The 23,715-nt window shown below is 35.3% G+C and overlaps 1 pseudogene; it reads right to left on the reverse strand.

Moving 5' to 3' along the window:
- Positions 1–21,215: 21,215 nt before the first annotated feature.
- Positions 21,216–23,319, reverse strand: LOC125908988 (kinesin-like protein KIF2A; annotated as a pseudogene).
- Positions 23,320–23,715: the final 396 nt, after the last annotated feature.

Here is a 23,715-nt window from a genome sequence, read left to right on the forward strand (position 1 = left end):
TGCATTCTTCTTGAAGCCTGTACTTATTACAAGAGTCAGTACTTGAAAGCATTCAGAAAAACAGAATTACAAAAGAAACGTCAGAAACTATTTGTGTGGAATTCAGAAAACAAAACATATCAATAAACAAAAAGCAGAATCAGATGTATGAAAACAGAACAAGTTAATGGTTGTCAGAGGGAAGGGATGTGGGGGGATGGGCAAAATAGGTGAAAGGGAGTGAGAGGCATAGGGAATATATTTAATGATACTGTAATAGTGTTGTGTGGTGACATATGGTAGCTACATTTGTGTTAAGCATAGCATAACATATGGAGATGTTGAATCACCAAGTTGTACATCCAAAATTAATGTAACATTGTGTGTCAACTACACCAAAAAAATTCCAAAATGAACATAACATTGTGTGTCAACTATAACAAAAACTTTTTTTTAAAGAAAGTATTTTATTTTGCTTTCTCCTTTACATATAAAGATATGATTCCATAAATAATTACATGGGTGGTAAACTGAAAAACTATCATTTTTCCTTAGAGTTAATAGAATTTAGCGTCAGGTTAACCAACTTAGTAAAAAGTTTCTTTCAAAAATCTGAATTTTTGAATAAATATATAAGGACACTAATGAGTAAAAATATAGTATGAATTCTGTTGTAAGAACAATATACAAACATCTTAAATATTGGGATATTTTTGTTTGACTGGAATCATCATGGAATTATTTTCCCAAGCCTAAAGTCAAAAGGTATTTAGATTACTGCCATGAACTCGCCAAATGGGCAAGTAATTACCAGTTGTATGAGAGACAAGCACTAAACGCTCAGTGGCTTTACACAAAAGAAGTCTATTATTCACTTATGCTCAATTTAATATGGGCTGGCAAGAGGAAATAGGACAGGTTCTCCTCAGTGTGGTGATTCTGGGATCAAAGCTTCCTCCATCTTTTCTTGCCATCTCAACACATGGCCTCTGAGTTTGCAGTGTCAGGGGAAGAGAGAGCAGCCAGCTAGCACAAAGGATTGTTAATGCTTGTTCTGGAAATGATACATGTCCATTAACAGGGGCTTACCTATTTTAGTACAACACCCTTCTATTTTCAAGGGAAGCCAGGAAATTTAGTCTTCCAAAATGCCTAAGAAAAAGAGAGGATCTAGATATATGTGAACTCTAGTTGTCTCCACTACCCTTGGGAAAAGTGTGGTAACGTCAGGGAATTTGTACAAAAGTAAATGCTCTCTCCTCAATTTTCTCTTGTCCCAATAATGTTCTTATTTAGGATTTTCCTCCAAAATGGTGATTTTATTTTAAAAATATATAATTAGAATGATATCACCTACTACTCATTAAATACTCAACATCCTGCACAGGCTTTCTGCTAACACAGATTATAATTCTATATTTTTCTTTTTCTTCTCCAGTTACACTATCTCAATTGCAACATGTCCATATCGGAGCTTTTAGAGCAACACTGAACACGAATTTTTAGAAAATCTTTTACTGTTCAAAATTATAAGTCAAATCTCTCTCCCTCTCTCACTCTTTCTCCCTCTCTCTCTCTCTCAAAATAATGATTTTTCTGCAGATATTTATTTACTGTCAGGGATATTCAGGTGGAGGCTACAGAAGAATTAAGAAACACTGTTTTTCCACTTAGGTTACAATTCTACTAAAAGCAAAGCCCTCTCTATATGTGTTAATACTAAAGGACACAGCCAGAATATAATTAAGTAAAAAATTTTTAGAGAAGGCAAATGAAGTTCATGAGCAACACAAGCTTTATGAGGGAGTGTCAGGTTATCAGATGCTTAAACAAAATGGATAGTTGGACTCAAGCTATCTGTGAGTTCAGTTTGGGTAATCAACAGATGTGAGTATGTTCTTCAGACAAAAAGCAGAACAGATCATATTGCAGTTGTTAAATCTGCATTGCAATGACATGGATGAAGCTAGAGAGTATTATGCTAAGTGAAATAAGTCAGAGGAAGACAAATACCATATGATTTCACTCATATGTAGACTTCACAAAACAAAACAAACGAGCAAAAGGACAAAAGAAAGAAAGGCAAAACAGAGAACAAACTGATGGTTACAGAACAGAGATGCACAAAGGGATGCGTTAAACAGTTGATGGGGATTAAGGAGCACAATTGTAATGAGCACCAGGTGTTGTATAGAAGTGTGGAATGAATATGTTGGACATTTAAAACTAATATTGCACTGTATGTTAACTAACTGGAATTTAAATGTAGAAAAAAATCTACATTGGTAGTTTAAATGAAGAATTAGCCAAATGATACCAGTTGTTGCAGATCAAAATAAATCTTGACTATGCCATTTTGATTATTGATAGTTAATTCCAAGAGCAGAAACTTTAAACATCACTTATAAAGCAATTAATACCATTTTTTTACTCTACTTTGAGATGTACCAAGGTGAGAGAATTTATTCTGATCCATGATCAGATGCTATGATATCTAGATGCTGAAACATTTATAACAAAATACGAGAAGAAATAACATTTCCTGATTTAGTTTCCAAGATACCCACATAATTGTAACCAACAAAAAGAAAAAAAAAGTTATCTCTGCTGGTTCTAGAGACTATTTCTCAGGCTAAAATGATTGTGGGTATCTTTTATCAAGAAATTTTGGGACACTTGGGTGGCTCAGTTGGTTGAGAGTCAACATGGCTGAGGTCATGATCTTGTGATTCGTGATTTCAAGACCCACATCGGGCTCTCTGCTGTCAGCTTGTCAGCCTGTCAGCATTGAGCTGCTCCAGATCCTCTGTCCATGGCTCTCTGCCTCTCCCCTGCTTGAACATTCCCAAAATATAAATATTTTAAAAAATAAAAAAAATTAAATAATTTCAGAACAATTTATTTCAAATATTTTAAATTTTTTTTTTAATTGTTTGCTTATTTTTGAGAGAGAGATAAAGACAGAGTGCAAGCAGGGGAGGGGCACTGAGCTGTCAGCACAGAGCCCCATGTGGGGCTCGAACTCACCAACTGAGATATCATGACCTGAGTTGAAGTCCGATGCTCAACCGATTGAGCCACCCAGGTGCCCCAGAACAATTTATTTCAATTTTAATTGAAAGTATTATACTGTTATTCATAAAATTTCTGTCCAGCTACTGCAAAATAGAGAGATAAAAGCAGGGCCTCCAGGAATAATTTGGCAGGATTATTTTGATATTTAATTCATTTTGGCCACTCAAACTGCTCTTCCTAGTGTGTCTACCACTTTAATAAGGACCCAGCTCTTATACACAGATACAAATTACTTCTGGATAAGATAATATTCCCAGTACTACAAGCAGTATACATGTTCGCAGATAGATAATATAATAATATGTGGCCCTGTTTATTTCCAAAAGGGAAACATGGACCCAGATGTTTATAACAGCGTTATCTGCAGTAGCCAAATTATGGAAACAGCCCAAGTATCCATCAACTGACGAATGGTAAAGAAAACATGGTATATATATATATATATATATATATATATATATATGCACCACACACACAGGGAAAGCCAAATATTATATGAATTCATATGTGGAATTTAAGAAACAAAACACATGAACAAAGGTTGAAAAAAAGAGAAGAAGGCAAACCAAGGAATAGACTCTTAACTGTAGAGAACAACTGATGGTTACCAGAGGGGAGGTAGATGGGGGGAGGGGGAGGGAAATGGGTTAAATAGATGATGGGGATTAAAGCGGGCACTTATGATGAGTACCAGATGATGACTGTAAGTGTTGAATCATTAAATTGCACACCTGAAACTAATATTACACTGAATGTTAACTAACTGGAATTTAAATAGAAGCTTAATAACTACACAAATTAAAAAAAATAATAATAGTTAATAAGTCAAATATCATGACATTCCTTGCAATGTTTCAAGGTAGGGTGGTAGAGCCCCTCCCCAAGGAATGTGGTGGAGGCCTCCTCAGAACAAAGGAAGGCAATGTGGCCCAATGGACTCCTATACACATATGCAGAGCTCTGACAAGACTCTGTAACGTGGACTGTGTCCAGTCAGATTATATGTCACCATATAGGGGAGATAAACAACTAGGGATTGCATAAAAACCTACATCCTGCTATGCTCAGGGCTGCGTTTTTTGGGTATGAACCCACTGAACCCATGCCATCACAATGAATAAAGTTGCCTCCTGGACAGAAAAGTCTTGGTGTCCTGTCTCTCTGTGCGAGAATCCTGCTCCAGTAGCATTACATCTTCCTCAATTTGTAAACTATTCCATGGACTTGTCAAAATCTCTTCAATAAACTTTGAAACTTTCAAAAAAAAAAATGTTACTGAATCTGAGACACTAGTATAAATAAAAATTTTACAGATATCAGCATTTTGCTGATTTTACATGAAAAATTAGTCTCAGGTTCTAGAGTAACCAAAAAGAGTTGCTGGTCTTGTAGTAACATCTTTCTGGTAGGCAAGTTATGTTTGGGGATTTTTTTTAGAAAAATATGGGAATAAAGTTTCATAAATAATAACACTCCTTTGGAAATGGTTCAAGATAGCCTTAGGCAAAATCTTTGGCATTCATTTTTAGCTCAGAGTAAAGTTTCTGATGGTTATATACAACAGGCTGTGCAAGCTCAGAATTCATCTCAGAAAGAAATGTGAGTATGAACGTCTAATAAATTGAAACAAATGAGGTGATTTTTAAAAAATTAAATGGCTCTTGATGTCTTTATAAAAAAGAAAATGAGGATCTTTTGATACTAATATGCCATGTCTTAACAGAAAACTGTATCAAGGACCAGGAAGGGGGCACATTTTGATTACAGCTATTAACAGTTGCAATAATACCAATTTATTTCCTACCAACCATAATGTAGCAAAGTGTAAAGTATGTTTATGTTTTCTGAACAATGCCACATAATGTGTGTGTGTTTTTTTTTTTTTTTGCCATTGAAACAAGGAAAATGGAAACTGTGTGTAAAACAGTCCATTTATTAGAGGTGAACCCATTTGTCAATTGACAGGATTATGTTCAAATATTCCACCAGTGTTAACTATCTACAGTAATAGAGAATTGAAAGGAAAACCTTGAGTAGTAACTTCTGTCTACCTCAACAATGGAAGAACTAGTTTTGTATGTATATTAATTATAATGGTGGTCTCTCAGTAAACATTTTTAAAGATCATTGTTCAGGGCACCTAGGTGGCTCAGTCGGTTAAGTGTCTCACTTTGGCTGAGGTCATGATTTCACTGTTTGTGAGGTTGAGCCCCGCATCAGGCTCTCTGCTGTCAGCACAGAGCCTGCTTCTGATCCTCTGTCCCCCTCTCTCTGCTTCTTCTCCACTCATTCTATATACCTGCCTCTCTCTCTCAAAATAAAGTTGAAAAAATGTTCAAAAAAATAAAGATCATTTTTTATCATGTTTCTTCCATTAAAATTACAATTTATTCCCCCCCCCCCCGTCCTGTTAGCATCCTAACTGATGGGTAAATGAAAGAAAAAACTTGTATCAATAAGAGATTGGGATTTTATTAACTACAGAATTTCAGACAAAGGATAATGGGGAAGATGTAAGAGTAGTTGAAAAAAATGGAGCATGGGATTTAAATTCATAAAAGAAGGAAAAAGAGACATGATTCTGCGGATAATTAAAAGGTGGACGAGTCAAAGCACCCAATGAAGTAAGAGATCATAATGAAATAAGAAATACAGCTGATAATGATCAGCGAATAAAGTGTTAAAAGTTCATATTTCTGAAGAATAGTTTTCAGTGATGACCAGATTCAAAGTATGGCTATAGAATAAGATGTTTGGGGTAGAATATGCATAAAGTTCACTAACGATGAAGAGGCTAATGAACTGAATAGTTAGAGACTTATTTTAATTCACTATTAATTGTTTTAATGAAAGATTCCAGAACATTTTTTACAAAGCCTGATCTACATATTTCTCTTGAATCTCACTGATTCAGTCTACACCAAATTGCAAACTGTTCTGCATGCTAAATTTAGCACACTGCCTATTTTTTATGGGCCATGAGTTAAGAATGATTTTATATTTTTAAATGTTTGAAACAAATTTTAAAAAGAATATTTGTGAATTATAATAGCTATATAAAATTCAAACTTCACTGTCCACAAATAACCTGTTATTGGAACACAGCACACCTATTATTTTACATATTATCTACGACTGCATTCGTGCTTGAACAGCAGAGTGGACTAGTTGGCACATTGATCACAAAGCTTAAAATATTTGCTATCTGACCTTTTCCAGAAATGGACATCTGGACTACAGTAAGTAAGAGGTCTAAACAGTAAGATATCACCAGATTTTTACAACAGGTGCTTCATAATGGTTATTATTGTCACAGATGTTTTTTTGTATATTAAATATGTAATCCCTGCTAATAATTTTATCATTGACTACACTCTACCTTTAGTGGTTTTTTTTTCCAGACATATCTTGGGTAATATTAGTATTTTGCTTCCAAGTATCTTCATGCTCTTAAAAACCATGAATATACTTAGTTCTTATTTTATAATTGATGAACCAAGTTGAGAGCAAAGTATATCACCCAAGGTCAAATCTAGGAAGTTGCATAGTATTAACCCAAAGACAATATTTTCCAATCCCAAAGTCTATGTTCTCTTTTAATATGCTACACTGATTCCTATAACATCTACTAATGTTATTCTAGAACTATTCTGTTTAAGAAGTAATGATCATACGTTCATGTCCAACACATGACTGAGCTGATAATTTTCCTCAATTCATGAGCAACAGTACTCATCACAGATAAAGTGACTCAAGCCTCTGTGTCATTTGTTAAAACAGCCACAGTAATAAAAAAAAAACTGTACTCAGTACAGTACTTTTGAAGAGCTAGACGTTCTCAGGGTAGATAGCTCTTGTTTATTTTAAAAATCTTAGACTATTGACTATTTGCTGGTTAACACTTGATTTAGAAATATTATAATTTGATAATGTTAGGAAAATATTTTAGAACATATAAATTATTATTTTAATGGAATGTTTTGTTAGTATTGTCATAGTATTTTGAAATTTAAATTGACCTAAGAAAAAACATCTGTATTTTAAGATAAGTAAGCTTCTGGGGTGCCTGGGTTGCTCAGCTGGTTAAGTGTCTGACTCTTGGTTTTCAGTCAAGTCATGGTCTCATGGTGTCGTGAGATTGAGCCCAGTGTCAGGTTCTGACAGCACAGAGCCTGCCTGGGATTCTCTCTCTCTCCCTTTCTCTCTGCCCCTTTCCCACTCATGTTGTCTCTGTATCTCTCAAATAAATAAACAAACAAACTTAAAATTTTTTTTTTTAAAAAGTAAGCCTCAACACCTAATTTCTCTGAATTTCTGAATGCAGTGTTCCTGTCATAATATGTAAGTACTTTTACTCACAAAATTTTTAATAATCCCTGAGTTGCACAATATTGTTTCATGAGTGCTTAAGAAAATTAAATAGCTTTTGCTAATAATTAAGAATTGTTTCAAAATAAATGCCCTCTCCTCTGTAGGTAAATTCATCAATATTAGCAACTTTTAAAATGTCAGCTATGTATTGAAAATCTATGCTCACAAAAGCATAGTACTAGATGCCATGAAGATATAACAATCTTATAAGACATTCCAAAAACATATATAGGATCTCACACACTAAGACAAAATTAAAAGCAACATACAAGTTAATAAAAATTCAAAATTACAATTGTTAGTCCACTTGTGACTATAGAATCAACAATATGATTCCCCTTAGAAGTATTGGGATATTTGCAGGAACATCTATGACTGTTGATTATTGGAGTATAACATACTTAAGTGATCAGGACCAGGGATCCTGGGGAAAGAAAATCTGTATACAGTTACCTACACCTAGAATCTAACTCCAGTTTACATAATGGATAAAATATTTTGTGCATGAGTTACTATACGCTCAAGAATCACAGTGTTATAAAAATGGCAAAGGAACATATTCTATTTCAGCTCTGATGTTACCAAGACTTGTTCACTATAGTAGATAATTTTGTCATTGAACACAAAGCCAGTTGCAGTTATGGCTCAATTTATTTGAGTCACCAATATAAAAACAGCTCTATTGGTCTGCATTAGTGGCTATCTTATTCAGAGTAAGTTTACAGAGCTCTGATAGTTTCACAGTGCTTTTTGGCATTGAAATATCAAAATACTTACATATTACATAGACATCATTTTTAATTTTTTTTTAACATTTATTTATTTTTGAGACAGAGAGAGACAGAGCATGAATGGGGGAGGGTCAGAGAGAGGGAGACACAGAATCTGAAACAGGCTCCAGGCTCTGAGCTGCCAGCACGGGGCCCGACGTGGGGCTTGAACTCACGGACCGCAAGATCATGACCTGGGCCGAAGTCGGCCGCTTAACCAACTGAGCCACCCAGGCGCCCCTAGACATCATTTTTAAAAAATAATTTGTACTCCTTTTATTTATTCTGTACAATTCAATTAGGATATTATATTAACTTTTGAAATTATGTTCATAGCTTGGTTATATTATCTATAAATAGTATATGGTGTGGGTGCATCTGACATCTGACTCTCAATTTCAGCTCAGGTCATGATCTCATGGTTCATGAGTTGGAGCCCACATCAGGCTTTGCACTGACAGTGGGGAGCCTATTGGGATTCTCTCTCTTTCCCTCTTCCCGGCCCTCCCCCACTTGCATGCTCTCTATCTCTCTCTCCTTTCTCTCAAAATAAGCAAGTAAATATACTTTTATGAATAAATAAATAATATGTGGTAAAAGTGGTATGAAATATTTTTTGTAAAAGTGGACTATGAGCTTCATATGACTAAAAACTTACATTCAGAGACAACATACCTTATAAGAACAAACTTGCTGTGATTTTAGAGTGAATGTGAAAGATTTTATGGAAATTTGAACCGACTTTTCAATATTGCATAGAATGTGACTATTCAGAGAAGTAGAGAATCCATTGCAGGCAGGCTGAATGGCTTGAGCAACTAGGGGAATAAATGCCAGAACATTTTCAGGGCTGTATATATAGTCCCACTGAATGAAGGGCTCTTCTGGGAAAACTACGGCAAGAAGGAAACTCATGGGCTTGGAAAATTGGAGATTGAGCATTGTTATACAAAAAAGGGGTTATAATGGAAAGTGGTTGATTTTATGCTCATTGCTGCTATTGGCAAATGGATGACATATTCAATATGTTCTTTTCAAACATTAAACAGGAAGGGGAGTAGAAAACAAACCTAAATTTAAGTATTATCTGAGGGAAAAGAAGAAACAATGTAATAAAAACATTTCAAAGGGGAAATAGGGTTTTGGAGAACATTTTGAAACTAGATATTGATTGTGAGTGAGGTAAAAGAAAAAAACCACTCCAGTGGCAGCCCAGTTTTGATAAGGGATTTTAAATTTTCAGTTGCATTTACTGTGCATTTTTTCCTCATACAGTCTATAAAAACCAGACCAAAAAAACATAGCCTCAAGAAAAGCCTGCTCTCCTGAGCCAAACGACCAAGGAAGTTGTTGCCTGAGAAGCCAGGAAACATCAGGACTATAATTGCTCTGCTCCAGCCAAACACCACAGAAAAATCTATAGCCCTTCCAACCTCATTCTAGTGGAGAGATTAGATTTTCATCCCCACATGTGGTAACAAGGCCGTATCCCCACTGGGAAGGTGTCAAAAGGGACCTAGTAGTGACCTGGGGCATTCAGTGCCTCCAGGCAGTAATAAGTGTCTCCAGAGGACCTGATGCCAGTAGAGAGGCCTAGTGAGAATCCAGGGTTTCCACCCCCCACCAGGCAGTAATGAGGTGAGACCCTGGCCTTCCATTAAGCACAGTGTCAGAAAAGGCCTCTTAAAAAGGAAGACAGAAATAAGACCCCAAATCTCATAACATCATACCCAAAATGCCCAAGACTCAATTAAAATTCAAATGTCAGGGGTACTTGAGTGGCTCATTGGGTTAAGCATCCAACTTTGGCTCAGGTCATGATCTCACAGTTCATGAGTTCAAGCCCTGAGTCGGACTCTGTGCTGACAGCTCAGAGTCTGGGGCCTGCTTCAGATTCTGTGACTCCCTCTCTCTCTACCCTTCCCCTGCTCATACTCTGTCTCTCTCTGTCTCTCAAAAAGTAAATAAATGTTAAAAAATTTATTTTAAAAAATCAAATGTCATACCATACTGCTATTGCATTACTAGTGTATGGAAACAAAACCATTTTCTGTATATTACTTTTGTATCCTGAAATTTTACTGTATTCACTTCTCAGTTCTAGTAGTTTTTTTAGTGGAGTCTTTAGGGTTTTCAATATGTAGGGTTTCGACTTTAGGGTTTCGATATCATGTCATCTGCCAAGAGTCAACGTCTTACTTCTTCCTTACCAGTTCAAATGCCTTTTATTTCTTTCTCTTGTCTGATTGCTGTGGCTAGGATTTCCAGTACTATGTTGAATAAAAGTGGTGAAAGTGAAATCTTTGTCTTGTTCCTGATCTTAAAGTAAAAACTCTGTTTTTCACCATTAAGAACGATGTTAGCTGTGGGTTTTTCATATGCACCCTTTGTCATGTTGAAGTATGTTCCCTTTAAACCTACTTTATGGAGAATTTTTATCACGAATGGATGCTGTACTTTGTCAAATGGTTTTTCTGCATCTACTGAGATAATCATGTGGTTTTTATCCTTTCTCTTATTGATGTGATTTATTACATTGATTTTCAAATACTGAACCACTCTTGCAATCCTGGAATCAATCCCACTTGATCATGGTGGATGATTTTTTTAATGTATTGTTGGACTTGGTTTGTTAATGTTTTGTTGAGGATTTTGCACCTATGTTAATGAGAGATATTTGCCTGTAGTTCTTTTTTATCATAGGGTCTTTATCTGGTTTTAGTATCAAGGTAACACGCCTCACAGAATGAATTTGGAAGCTTTCTTTCCTCTTCCATTTTTTTGTAATAGTTTGAGAAGACTATGTATTAGCTTGTCTTTAAATGTTTGGTAGAATTCACCTGGAAAACCATCTGATCCTGGATTTTTGTTAATTTTTTTTTATTTTTGATTCAATTCCATTGCTAATACTAAGTTTATTCAAATTTTCTATTTCTTCTTGTTTCAATTTTGGTAATTTATTTATTTCTAGGAATTTATTCATTTCTTCTAGGTTGTCCAATTTGCTGACATACAATTTTTCATAGTATGTTCTTATAATCCTTTGTATTTCTTTCTTTTTTTTAAGTTTACTTATTTTGAGGGAGAGAATGTGTGTGCATGAGTGGGGAAGGGTCAGAGAGAGAAGAAGAGAGAGAATCCCAAGGCTCCATGCTCAGCACACAGCCTGATGTGGGACTCCATCTCAGGACTGTGAGATCACGACCTGAGTCGAAATCAAGATTTGGTAGCTTAACTGACTGAGCCACTCAGGGGACCCTCTTTTGTATTCCTGTGGTGTCTGTTGTTACTTCTCCTCCTTCATTTCTGATATTATCATAATCCTCTTTCTTCTTTTTTTTTGGTGAGTCTCGCTAATTTTATTGATCTTTTCAAAGGAGCAACTCCTGGTTTCATTATCTGTTCTATTTTATATTTTGGCCTTTATTTCATTTATTTCTGCTCTAATCTTTATGTTTTTTCCTTCTACTGGCTTTTGGATGTTTCTTCTTCTAGCTCCTCTAGGGGCAAGGTTGAGTTGTTTATTTAAGATATTTCTTGCTTCTTGAGGGAGGCATGTATTGCTCTAATCTTCAGCTTTTATTGCATCTCAACAGCTTTTATTGCATCTCAAAGATTTTGGACCATTGCATTTTCATTTTCATTTGTTTCCATGTATTTTTTTATTCTCTCTTTGATTTCTTGGTTGACTCATTCATTGCTTAGTAACATGTTATTTAGCTTCCATATACTTTTTTCCATATTTTTTCCTTGTGATTGCTTTCTAGTTTCATAATGTTTCAGTCAGTAAATATGCATGATATGATTTCAATAGTTTTGAATTTGTTGAGACTTGTTTTGTGGTCTAACATGTGATATATTCTGGAGAATGTTCCATTTGTGTACTTGAAAAAATATGTATTTTTGCTGTTTTAAGATAGAATGTTCTGAATATCTGTTAGATCCAACTTCTCCAATGTGTCATGCAAAGCCACTGTTTCCATGTTGATTTTCTGGTTGGATGATCTATCCATTGATGTAAGTGGAGTGCTAAAGTCTCCTATTAGTATTGTATTACTATTGATTTCCTTTATGGTTATTAATAGTTGCTTTGTGTATTTGGGTACTCTCATGTTGGGTGCATAACTATTTACAATTTTTTTTGAGAGACAGAGACAGAGAGTGTGCATGAGTGGGTGAGGGGCAGAGGGAGAGAGAATCTTACCTGACTGAGCCACCCAGACATTCCAATATTTACAACTGTCATCTCTTCTTGTTGAATTGTTTATTATTATGTAGTGTTCTTTGTCTCTGTCTTCATAAGTATTGCTATCTCAGTCTTCTTATTAAAATGTCCATACTACCCAAAGCAATCTACAGATTTAATACAATCCTGATCAAATTACCAGCAACATTTTTCACAGAACTAGTAAAAATAATCCTAAAATTTCTAAGATCAATAGATCCTTAATAGCCAAAACAAACTTGAAAAAGAGCAAAACTGGAGCTATCACAATCCCAGATTTCAAGAAATAATACAAAGCTGTAGTAATCAAAACAGTATGGTACTGGCACAAAAGTAGTAGACACGTAGAGTAATGCAACAGAAAGATCAGAAATACACTCACAATTTTAGAATTAATGTACAACAAAGGAGCCAAGAATATACAATGGGAAAAAGACAGTCTCTTCAAAAAATGATGTTGGGGACTTTACAGCCTCATGCAAAATAATGAAACTGGACCAATTTCTTATACCATTCAGAGAAAAAAAAAACTAAAAATGTATTAAAGATCTAAATGTAAGATCTGTAACCATAAAATTCCCAGTAGATAACATAGGCAATAATTTCTTTAACACCAACCATAGAAACATTTTTCTAGATATGTCTCCTCTGGCAAGGGAAACAAAGACAAAAATAAACTGGGATGCTTGGGTGGCTCAGTCGGTTGAGCATCCAGTTCTTGATTTTGGCTCAGGTCATGATCCCAGGCTTGTGGGGTTGAGCCCTACATTGGACTCCATGCTGAGTGTGGAGCCTGCTTTGGATTTCCCCCCACTCCCTCTCCCCCTCTCCCTTGCTCATGCACTCTCTCTCTCCCTCTCTCCAAAAAGACAAAAAAAAAAAAAAACAAAAAAAAAAAGCAAAAGTAAACTATTGGGACTACATCAAAATAAGGAGCTCTTGCATAGGGACTGAAACCATCAACAAAGCAAAAAGGCAGCCTACTGAATGGGAAAAGATATTTACAGATGATCTATTCAATAAGGGATTAATATCCAAAATTTTATAAAGAAAACAGTGCATCACACAATAAAAGAAATAATCTTGTTAAATGGGAAGAATATATGAATAGACATGTTTCAAAGACATACAGATGGTCAGTAGACAAATGAAAAGCTACTCAACACCATTAATCGTCAGGGAAATGCAAATCAAAACATACCTGTCAGAAGGGCTAAAATCAAACACACAAGAAGCAACAAGCATTGGCAAGGATACGGAGAAAAAAGAAACCTTGTGCACTGTTGTGGGAATGCAAGCTAGTGAAACCATTGTGGAAAAGAGTATGGGGGCGCCTGGGTGGCGCAGTCGGTTAAGCGTCCGACTTCAGCCAGGTCACGATCTCGCGGTCCGTGAGTTCGAGCCCCGCGTCAGGCTCTGGGCTGATGGCTCGGAGCCTGGAGCCTGTTTCCGATTCTGTGTCTCCCTCTCTCTCTGCCCCTCCCCCGTTCATGCTCTGTCTCTCTCTGTCCCAAAAATAAATAAAAAATGTTGGAAAAAAAAAAAAAAAAAAAGAAAAGAGTATGAAGTTTCCTTAAAAATTAAAAACAGAATTACCGTACAATCCAGTAATTCCACTACTGGATATTTATCCACAGAAAATGAAAACACTGATTCAAAAAGATATATGGACCCTATGTTTATTGCAGTATTATTTATAAAAGCCAAGGTATGGAAGTAACTCAAATATCCATCCATAAATGGATATAGAAGAGGTGGGGTGTTTATATATATATATAAATATATATAAATATATATATACATATACATTGTATATGTGTATATATATATACATATATAATGGGATATATATTGCATACATATTGTATGTATATATATATATATATATACACACAATGTATATACAATGTACATACAATGTATATGCAATGTATATATCCCATTGTATATGTATATGCATATATATGTGTGTATATTGTATACACACATATTGTATATGTGTGTATATATATATATATATACACACATATACAATGGGATATTATTCAGCCATAAAAACGAATGAGATCTTGCCATTTGTAACAACATTGATGGATCTACAGAATACAATATTAAGTGAAATAAGTGTGTCAGAAAAAGGCAAATACCATATGATTTCACTTATATGTAGAATTTAAGAAACAAAGCAAATAAACAAATTAAAAAGACACACAAAAAAAGACTCTTAGAGAACAAACTGGTGGTTGCCTGACTAGTGGTTGCTGGAGGGGAGGTGGGTGGGCTGATGGGTGAAATAGGTGAAGGGGAATATAAGTACACTTACCTTGATGAGCACTGAGTACTGAATAGAATTACTGAATCATTATATCATACATCTGAAACTAATATAACACTATGTCAATTATACTTGAATAACTATTTTAAAATTGAAAAAAGAAATTGAAATAAAAATGATTTACCACCGTGCTTACCTTTTTTGAGAATATTTGCCCAAATGTTAAAATTTTTCTAGTAGTCCCATTAAAAAAAATAAAAAGAAATGAATAAAATATATTTTAAGTAAAATTATCTAAAATATTTATTTAAATGCAATCAACCCCAAATTTAATATTAAGAGAGTTTACTTTTTTATATTAAGTTATAAGAATTCTGTATTTAGCATTGACAGCATATTTCACTTCAGACTAACCACATTCATGTACTCAATAGCTACATTTGTCATGTGGATATTACATCGTGTGGTGCAGGACTACAGTGTTGGTATAAGAAACCATGGAATTTGATGCTCAGATCAAAGCTGTTCTTTCCAATATCATTATACTTCTCATTAGATGTTAATTAGGAGAATATTTCCCAGATATAATGTAGATAGTTAAAAACTTCCATTTATAGGGGCACCTGGGTGGCTCAGTTAAGTGCCCGACTTCAGCTCAGGTCAGGATCTAACGGCTTGTAGGTTCCAGCCCCCAGTCCGGCTCTGTGCTGACAGCTCAGAGCCTGAAGCCTGTTTCAGATTCTGTGATTCCCTCTCTCTGACCCTCCCCCATTCATGCTCTGTCTCTCTCTGTCTCAAAAATAAATAAACATTAAAAAAATTGTTTTTTTAACTTCTATTTATAAATACTTATTTCTTTTAAAAAAATAATGTTTATTTAATTTTGAGAGAGACAGAATGTGAATGGGGGGGGAGGCAGAGAAAGAGGGAGACACGGAATACGAAGCAGGCTCCAGGCTCTGAGCTGTCAGCACAGAGCCGGATATGGGGCTGCAACCTACCAACCATGAGATCATGACCTGAGCCGAAGTCAGACGCTTACCGGACTGAGCCACCCAGGTGACCCTATAAGCACTGATTTATATAAAGACTCTCTTTGTACTTTGCGACAACAAAAAAATACAGTGATAAATTAGACAAAGAGGCAGTACTGCTGCTCTCATCTGAAATCACCGTTAAAAATTTGGTGCTAATCAAAACTCCCTTATTTCTCTTTCCTCATAGTAAATATCAAAATTTGGACTTATTTATTAAAATTAGACTCATTTTTGTTCAGTTTATACACCAAGGTTATCTTTTTATATGCAAACAGGGTTTAAATAATAAAACCCCCCAAAAAAAGGGAATTAGTTGATAATTATTCAGTGACTGATCGCCAGGTCAATTCAGTATCAGTACACCAACATCCTGCCATCATGGAACTAAACAAGAATAAAAGGAAAAAGAGAAAAGAAGATAAATGTTAATAAGAATGAATCTTCGTTTCCATAAACTGATTTTTATTATGAACTTGACATGACCTACATCTAAATTTAAAGGCTGAATATTATTACACCATGCTCATAAAAAAAAGGTGGGTGTTTAAAATTATAGCAGTGGGAAATTGGACTCTATCAACCCTCATTAACTGCAAATTTGATCACAGATTTTCCCAGTAGCATAAGGGAATACCTCCAGGAGAAAACCATAAGACTTTAGTCTGAGAGAGATATAAGACTGGGAACTAGTATATCTGAGTTATGCAGCGACAATATGGCTTTTTCAAATGTGTATTAATTCTGGTCCATTTTTCTTGTGTGACTAAGATTTCTGATATATATAAACAAGATTGGGACATGGCGCTCTAATAAAGCTTCTCCCACACTGACGAGTACTTTTTTTCATTGGATGATTCTTCATAAATCCTGTCAAGGTATTTTTTTGAGAAGAATACAAAAAACAAATAGTCGCTCATTCATGGTTTGCCACTTTTCATTTTTTGCTTCGAATGTGCAAAGTTTAAAAACTCTCTGTTACATAATTTCCAAAGTTCTAGGTGGGTATTCAGAAAAGTAAATGAAACCATGAGAGTTTTACAAGGTCAGCGCTGAGAGCCATCACAATCTGTGTCACCAGTCAAGGGTGGTGTATGAACTACCTCCTCATATCTTTCAGTCACATTTATCAGTTGTCAACTAGACAGTTCTTCCTTTTGATAAAGCATTATCCTGTGTGGTTCTGTTTAAAATATAAGAATTCTTGGGGCGCCTGGGTGGCTCAGTCGGTTAAGCGGCCGACTTCGGCTCAGGTCATGATCTCACGGTCCGTGAGTTCAAGCCCCGTGTTGGGCTCTGTGCTGACAGCTCAGAGCCTGAAGCCTGTTTCAGATTCTGTGTCTCCCTCTCTCCGACCCTCCCCCGTTCATGCTGTCTCTGTCTCAAAAATAAATAAACTTTAAAAAAATATATATAAGAATTCTTGAGAAGGGAAAGTGCAATGTCTACAGTAATACGTTTATTATTATATTATTATCTCAGTACAGCTGAGCCCAAGCAGTAGGAAAAGACTGAAATTAGGAGCAAGAGCTGAAGGCAGAGCAGGTAAAATATCAAAGGTGGTGATTAGGAGTCAGAAAGCAAGTTTGGCCTATAATTATATTTCGCCTAGTACTGGCTTGAATGCCTGGAGAGAAATGTCATACAGAAAAGGCCTCCTAATTGTTTTCAAGCCTACTTATTTTTTTTCAAGGCGACTTATTTTTAAACATTCACATTTACTGTGAGAATGAGGGTAGTGTGGGAGATACAATGGCAACAGTTATCCAAACACTAGCTCCTGGTCTGCACTGCACAGAGTGCCTCATATTCTAATAAAACCACCCCAGTCTTATTGGCTTAAAGAACCAAAGTGTCTTGTTTGGGGCAACAACAGCCACTGAGAAAGTCCTAGAATGGAAAGAGACAACAGACAGCTCCTGGAATTATCCCTCACCTACCAGTGGCCCATCACTACAATTACATTTGTACTGAGGCACCATATTTAAATTATAGGCCTATCAGATTATGGGCAATGGTGTGGATAGTGAACTGTAAGACTCATTTTCATGCCAGTGTTTATGAGCTGGATTGAAGTTAGCTGTTGGCACAAATATTTCCTTTATAACTAAGTTTTAACAGTATGATGGCTTTTCTTTGGAACATATTTGATTTTCTCCAAGCTACATAGGAAACCAATAAGTTTGAATCTCAGGTTTCTACATTGACTAACAGGAGATAGTAAGGAATCCAAATTGTTTGGTTTAATAGAAGACTATCTACTTACTATCAAATAAGTTATATCGATATTTGAGGGAGGTGAGGTAATAGACCAAAACGGGGGATAATTAAAACAACTTTTGGACCATGTCTATAAAATATAAAGGAAAGAGTCGTTTTATGGTGATTTTTATTTGTTTACCCTCTGTGTAATTGCGACACAGTGATAGACATCACTACGCAGTTGATTTGGTTCAGTTCCTGTTGCATTCCTGAGTTACAAAATTGCTTATTTTGTGGTAATTTTGAAGAATGCAACTACATATTTATATCAACTAGGGATAGTCTCTGTGGCTGAAGGAAGCCATTACTTTTGTGTAAGCATAATCATTATGACTTTAAATTGAAATTTTCAGAGAAATCACTACCTAGTTAACTTTCAAAAATTTTTCCTGAAGCAAGAATTTAGAAGACTCAACTTGATTGTGCTTGAATAGTTGCAACACAAGTGATACGGTAAGAAGCTTCCTCTTAAGGCACAAGAAGACATTTATCTGTTTTAAATAATTACTTTAATGTGCTTAATTACCTTACCATTATGAATGCACTGTAGTCAACAGGACGACTAATATGCAGTGTTTCCTATTTTGTAGTCTCTTAGAAGAATACAGGAAAATGTTTTTAAGGCATTTTATTCCTTATGCCAGCAGCTAAAATAGGAGATTTTAGAAGTACCTAGAGATATGGAGATACTAAATTACATGCAAGACATCACTGGAGAATCTGGAAATAAAAAGGATTTATTCTCCCTAGGCTACTTGAAAGCTGCCTTCTCACAAATAAATGTTAAGATGCCCTAATATACATTGCTTTCACTATTTCAATCTTAGTTGCTAAATAACTTTATAATAAATAATTGACGTTTTTGTTAACTGACAGATCTCCTGAAATTCAACAAACAAACAAAAGCATGAACTAGAAGGCTAATAAAAGTTCCTAATTGGGAAATTGGTCCCTAGGAGCATGTTTTCATTCAGCCTAAAGGACTGCTTTATAGCTAGATCATGGTTTTTATTTTCAGTTGGTTTCTCTAATTCGCATGTACATGCACACACACACAACAACACAAAAACATTTTATTTGAAGACAATTAAAATATAAAAAATTATTTTGCCAATCAGGTTAACTACCCAGATGTTCCTTTAAATAGATCACATATTTTTCTTTTCACGAACATATTTGTTTCAGAATGAGAAAAGCCTTCAAGATGTGGAGTTTACCACAAATCTCTTTCCTGATAGAACTTCTATATTTTTCCACAGAGCCTCTTTTATCCTGGGAAGAGAATTATTATGTGTGTATTTCGCCATGTTCAACTTATTTTCTGTCTTCTACGCTGGAACATAGGGACATGAAAATTAATTGTTTTCTCTCATTTTTAAAATCATTCTTCATGTATAATCTATGCATTAAATTTGATCTACATACTTATACTTTTTTGGTGAAGATTATTTTATAATGAAAATGCTTATTAAAATACAGCATGACAAATATTGTCTGATCAATATGACTCATCATATCCAAATGTTCTTCAGGGTAGAAAAGTTGACAAATTAAGACAAACTATTCATCTTGAACAGATTTCATTAATCTGTTAATAGAGCTCGGTTTAGTTTTCAGTGTGCAATGGAGCAACAGAAAGGTGGCCGGGCTGTGTTCAGGTTTTGGTGAAAAGTACTAGGACACAACTGTTATTACCCTAGTACCCATTTTCTTTGTCTGATCTCATGAATTAGCTTTTATTTTGATGATGATATGCAATTCACAACTTTTATGTCCTAGATCCTTTCGTTTTTCTCATTAAGTTTAATAAAATGGGAATTACGGATATGTGTTAAGCTAACATAATGAAGGGGTAGAATACTGTAAAGATCCTCTGTAATAAAATAACTGAATGTATTTTTTTACCTAGTACTTAATTTTAAGCTAAACTATTAAAAACTATTTTGTCTTCACTCAAATCTGACATCTTTTATTTAATTTTCTTACATAAATTATCCGACTACCTATTATTCTTAGAATAGTAAAGTGGTTTAATTTCTGTGAATAAAATATTGAAGTAATAAAATTTTGAAGAAATGTCATGCTGATTTGTGAATTACAGGGTTTCTTCTCTTCCTGTAATGATTGAAAATGCTTTATTTCACACTCTTCAACTCATCCCTTTCACCATCAATTCTTTGTCATGTATATAACAGGAAATCAAGGTATGATTTTTTTCAAAAATTGCAACTCAGAGAAACATAAAATAACCATTGCTAATTAGACTTTGTTGTAGCAGCATAAGTAAAAAAATAATAAATCTACAGGATCATGTGATAATTTTTATTGTATCTTATTTATTTTCAAAAAGGTAACTCATCTGCTCACCATCCCTTAAAAGAAATTTTTATGTCAACTTTCTAATGGTATTTTTTTTTTCTGTAAACTGAACAGATCAAATCAGCTCAGTGTTATATGAGCATAATTTAGGTACATGTAATTTTAGGAAATTTTTAAAAATTTAATTACTTTTTTATTACATACCAACTAGTTTATATTTTATGTCTTTACAAAGAAAAAGCTAAAAAAATTAAAACCATTGTTATATTTTAAAACTCATAATTCCAGATTCCTCTACTTATAAGAGAGAATGGCCCAGCAGCTATTTTCACCATCACTGACTTCAGTTCCATTCAATAATACAGTACATAATGCAAAAGTAACTAGTGACACACAAAAATGTCTCAAATATAGTAAAGTGTACACAGAATAAAGGTAATTTATAATGACAAATAAGAACTGTGATTTATCTTGGCTGTGCTTCAGAAATTTAGCGTCACCTGCCTTCACCAAGGCACAAAGCAGGAAGAGGTGAGCATGGCTGTCCCCAGAAGTGGGCAAAGTATGTATAAAGGTATCCATGTACACGAAAGACTTAAAACTGCTCAGTCTTGCTGGGAACACTGAAAAGGAAATGCTGTGGCTTCCCCCTACTATTCACCTTTGGATCAAGTTCACAGTCTTATTTCATCGTAGAGAAAATACAATTGGCAAGGATCTCTAAAAGTAAATCACAATTTGGGCAAATGAAAGAAAATACTTCACTATTCCCAAAGTTTGGATGTATCTTCTGGATCAGAAGTATTTTGTAGACAAAGGAGTGTTTCACAAAACCGAGATGTCATACAGATGAAGGGACAAGGCATTTTCCACAGAAGCTTAACAATGTCAAACTTTCAAATGGCTCTTACAGTATAACCATTACATGTTACAGTAGTGTGGGTTCTGGGGATCCTTTGGCAGCAAATGCTGATTTAAAGGGCATAGGGTCTTTTTGGGTTGATCTGCTTGCTGGCCTGTTCTTGCAGAGCTACAGATTTTCACTTTATTCCAGAGTTCAGTTAAAATTTCTATTTTTGCTCAAGAATAGCTCCCTGCTGAGTAGCATATGAACCTACATCATAGCCTACTTTTTCAGTTATCTCTAGGAGAGACTTTTTATCTTGTAACCATTGAATAGATTCCTAAAACACTGCCCTCCTGTGATCTTTTACAACTTGTGCTTCCATTTCTTCCATTTGTGAGACAGCTTCATGAAAAGTAAACAATTGTGGAGAAACCTCTTCTTCACTGTGTTCACAAAGAAGTTTTACATTGGATATCTGAAGGGAACTGCCCATACCCCACTCTGCCTCTAAGACATCAATCTGATTTGGTGGGCAGTGCATCATTGAATGAAGATCCCCAGCATCAGCTGGATCCACAGTCAATTCTCTCACCTTATTTGCATACCTTAATGCATCAAGAGTATTTTCACAGGATGCCATTCCTGAAGAGTTTGTAGCTATCATGCAGGCATGAGAGTTTTCACCCATGAATTAATCTCTTAACACCTGAGTGACTTAGCTTGCTCGGAAAGGAGTAGGAGGTTTATTTCTACCTAAGGCTCTAATTCATTTCTGCAGTGCTAAAAGTCTTTTTACTAATTTCTGCACCGTCAAGCCTAGTTTGCCTGTCTGCACTGGAAATACCAGCACCTCTGTCATTTCCAGGAAAATCAATAAGAGAAAATTTCCCATGTAGTTTTCCTTTCCTTCTAAGAATAATCTGAAATACTGCATTGCTCCAAGGTGAATGTGCATTTGAAGATATTTGACCAGATGTTCTGCAACTGCTGCCTATGTCAATGAGTTTCAGTACGTCTTCAACACATTTGACTTCCTGTTCCTGTAATCACACCACTTGAGCTGTCAGCACAGAGCCTGATGCAGGGCTCTAACCCACAAAGTGTGAGATCATGACCTGAGCTGAAGTCAGATGCTTAACCGACTGAACCTTCCAGGTGCACCCCACCTTCAAGCATTCTTAATTTTGCTTTCCTGTTTAGCAAGTCAAACACATTTCCACTATAAATTTCAAAGAAAACTGCATATACTTGAAGTTCTAACTTCTTATAGTTTGGTCTTTGGCATTAAGAAAATATCTCAAGCTGCTAAAGCATGAATTCCTTCAGAACAATCTTGGTTCGTTCCTTCCCTATGTTTGAGGTTTTCCACTTGCAGCAAAGGACATAGCCATTCTCCTCTCAAATAGAGTTTCCACTAATGATCTACCTGTAATCCTTCTAAACCATTTCACTTAGGATGTGAGTCATGAAAGGCAAAATCAAGACCAAATGTTTGGTTTTCTATGTAACTTATTGAGACAAAACTAAAAGTAGACTTATATACCATTACAATATTTTTACTAGGGATTATGATTACATCTAGAGCTTTCATTTGAGTTTATTTTTTACTGAATGGTCATTTTCATCAATAAGACCTGCTGTTGTCAATGGTCTACAATCCTTTTAAAGTCTCTGATCATACACAGAATTTCCTAATTAGGGTTTGTAGCATCAACATCCCGGGCTCTTAAGTTTTTTCTGTTATAGTTCCCTGTTTTTGTTTTTTGTTTTCTTTGTTTGCTTGTTTGTTTTTTATAATTTTTCTACTTTTTTCACACAGTTAGATTTTTCATGTGTATTCTGTTGTGAAGAGGAAGACTTTTCAGGAAGTTGACTAGGTTGTTCATGTGCAGAGCCAACCACTCTGATATCTTTTGGAGGAAGGTCATTTTTAACAGAAGCCACAGTCTGTCTATTCTTTACAATTTTGTTTACTTTGGCTGAGGATGCTGGAGGTAAAGGTGTTTCTGAACTGGATGCAATTTCTTCATCAGGAACAGAGTCATGGTTGAGTGAAAAGATGCTCTCCAGATCAGTATCTTTGCCCTTTATATCTCCATTTCTATCCATTCAACAGTAACACTTCCATTATTTTCATTTAAGAATGTTACCATTGCTTGATATATTTGGGTTTGCTAATTAGGGCCTTGAATTTGTTCTCATTTCTGGTTCTCCATGGATTTTCTCCTTTACAATAAAAATTATTTCCAAGCCTGACTGGGTCTCACTCCACACCCCAAGCACATGACATTAAACATTTTCCCCAAGAGGAACCACTTCTTGGCTAGATCTCCACATAAATCCCAATCTGCATGGTGCTGGAGTTGGCCATTACCATCACCTCATCTAAGGTGGGGTGGCGGGTAGTTGTGACACTATGAATGCAAGCAGGACCTGCAGGGCAAGGAGTGATGCTGGGCATCCAGGAACCAGGAGAGTGGAACAGACCACGCTTGATTACCTAAAGCTGACTCAGGGTACAGAAATCATTTGTTTTATGTAAGTAACTTAAAAACTTC

Source organism: Panthera uncia (genome assembly GCF_023721935.1).
Source record: "Panthera uncia isolate 11264 chromosome B3 unlocalized genomic scaffold, Puncia_PCG_1.0 HiC_scaffold_1, whole genome shotgun sequence".
Lineage (NCBI taxonomy): Eukaryota > Metazoa > Chordata > Mammalia > Carnivora > Felidae > Panthera > Panthera uncia.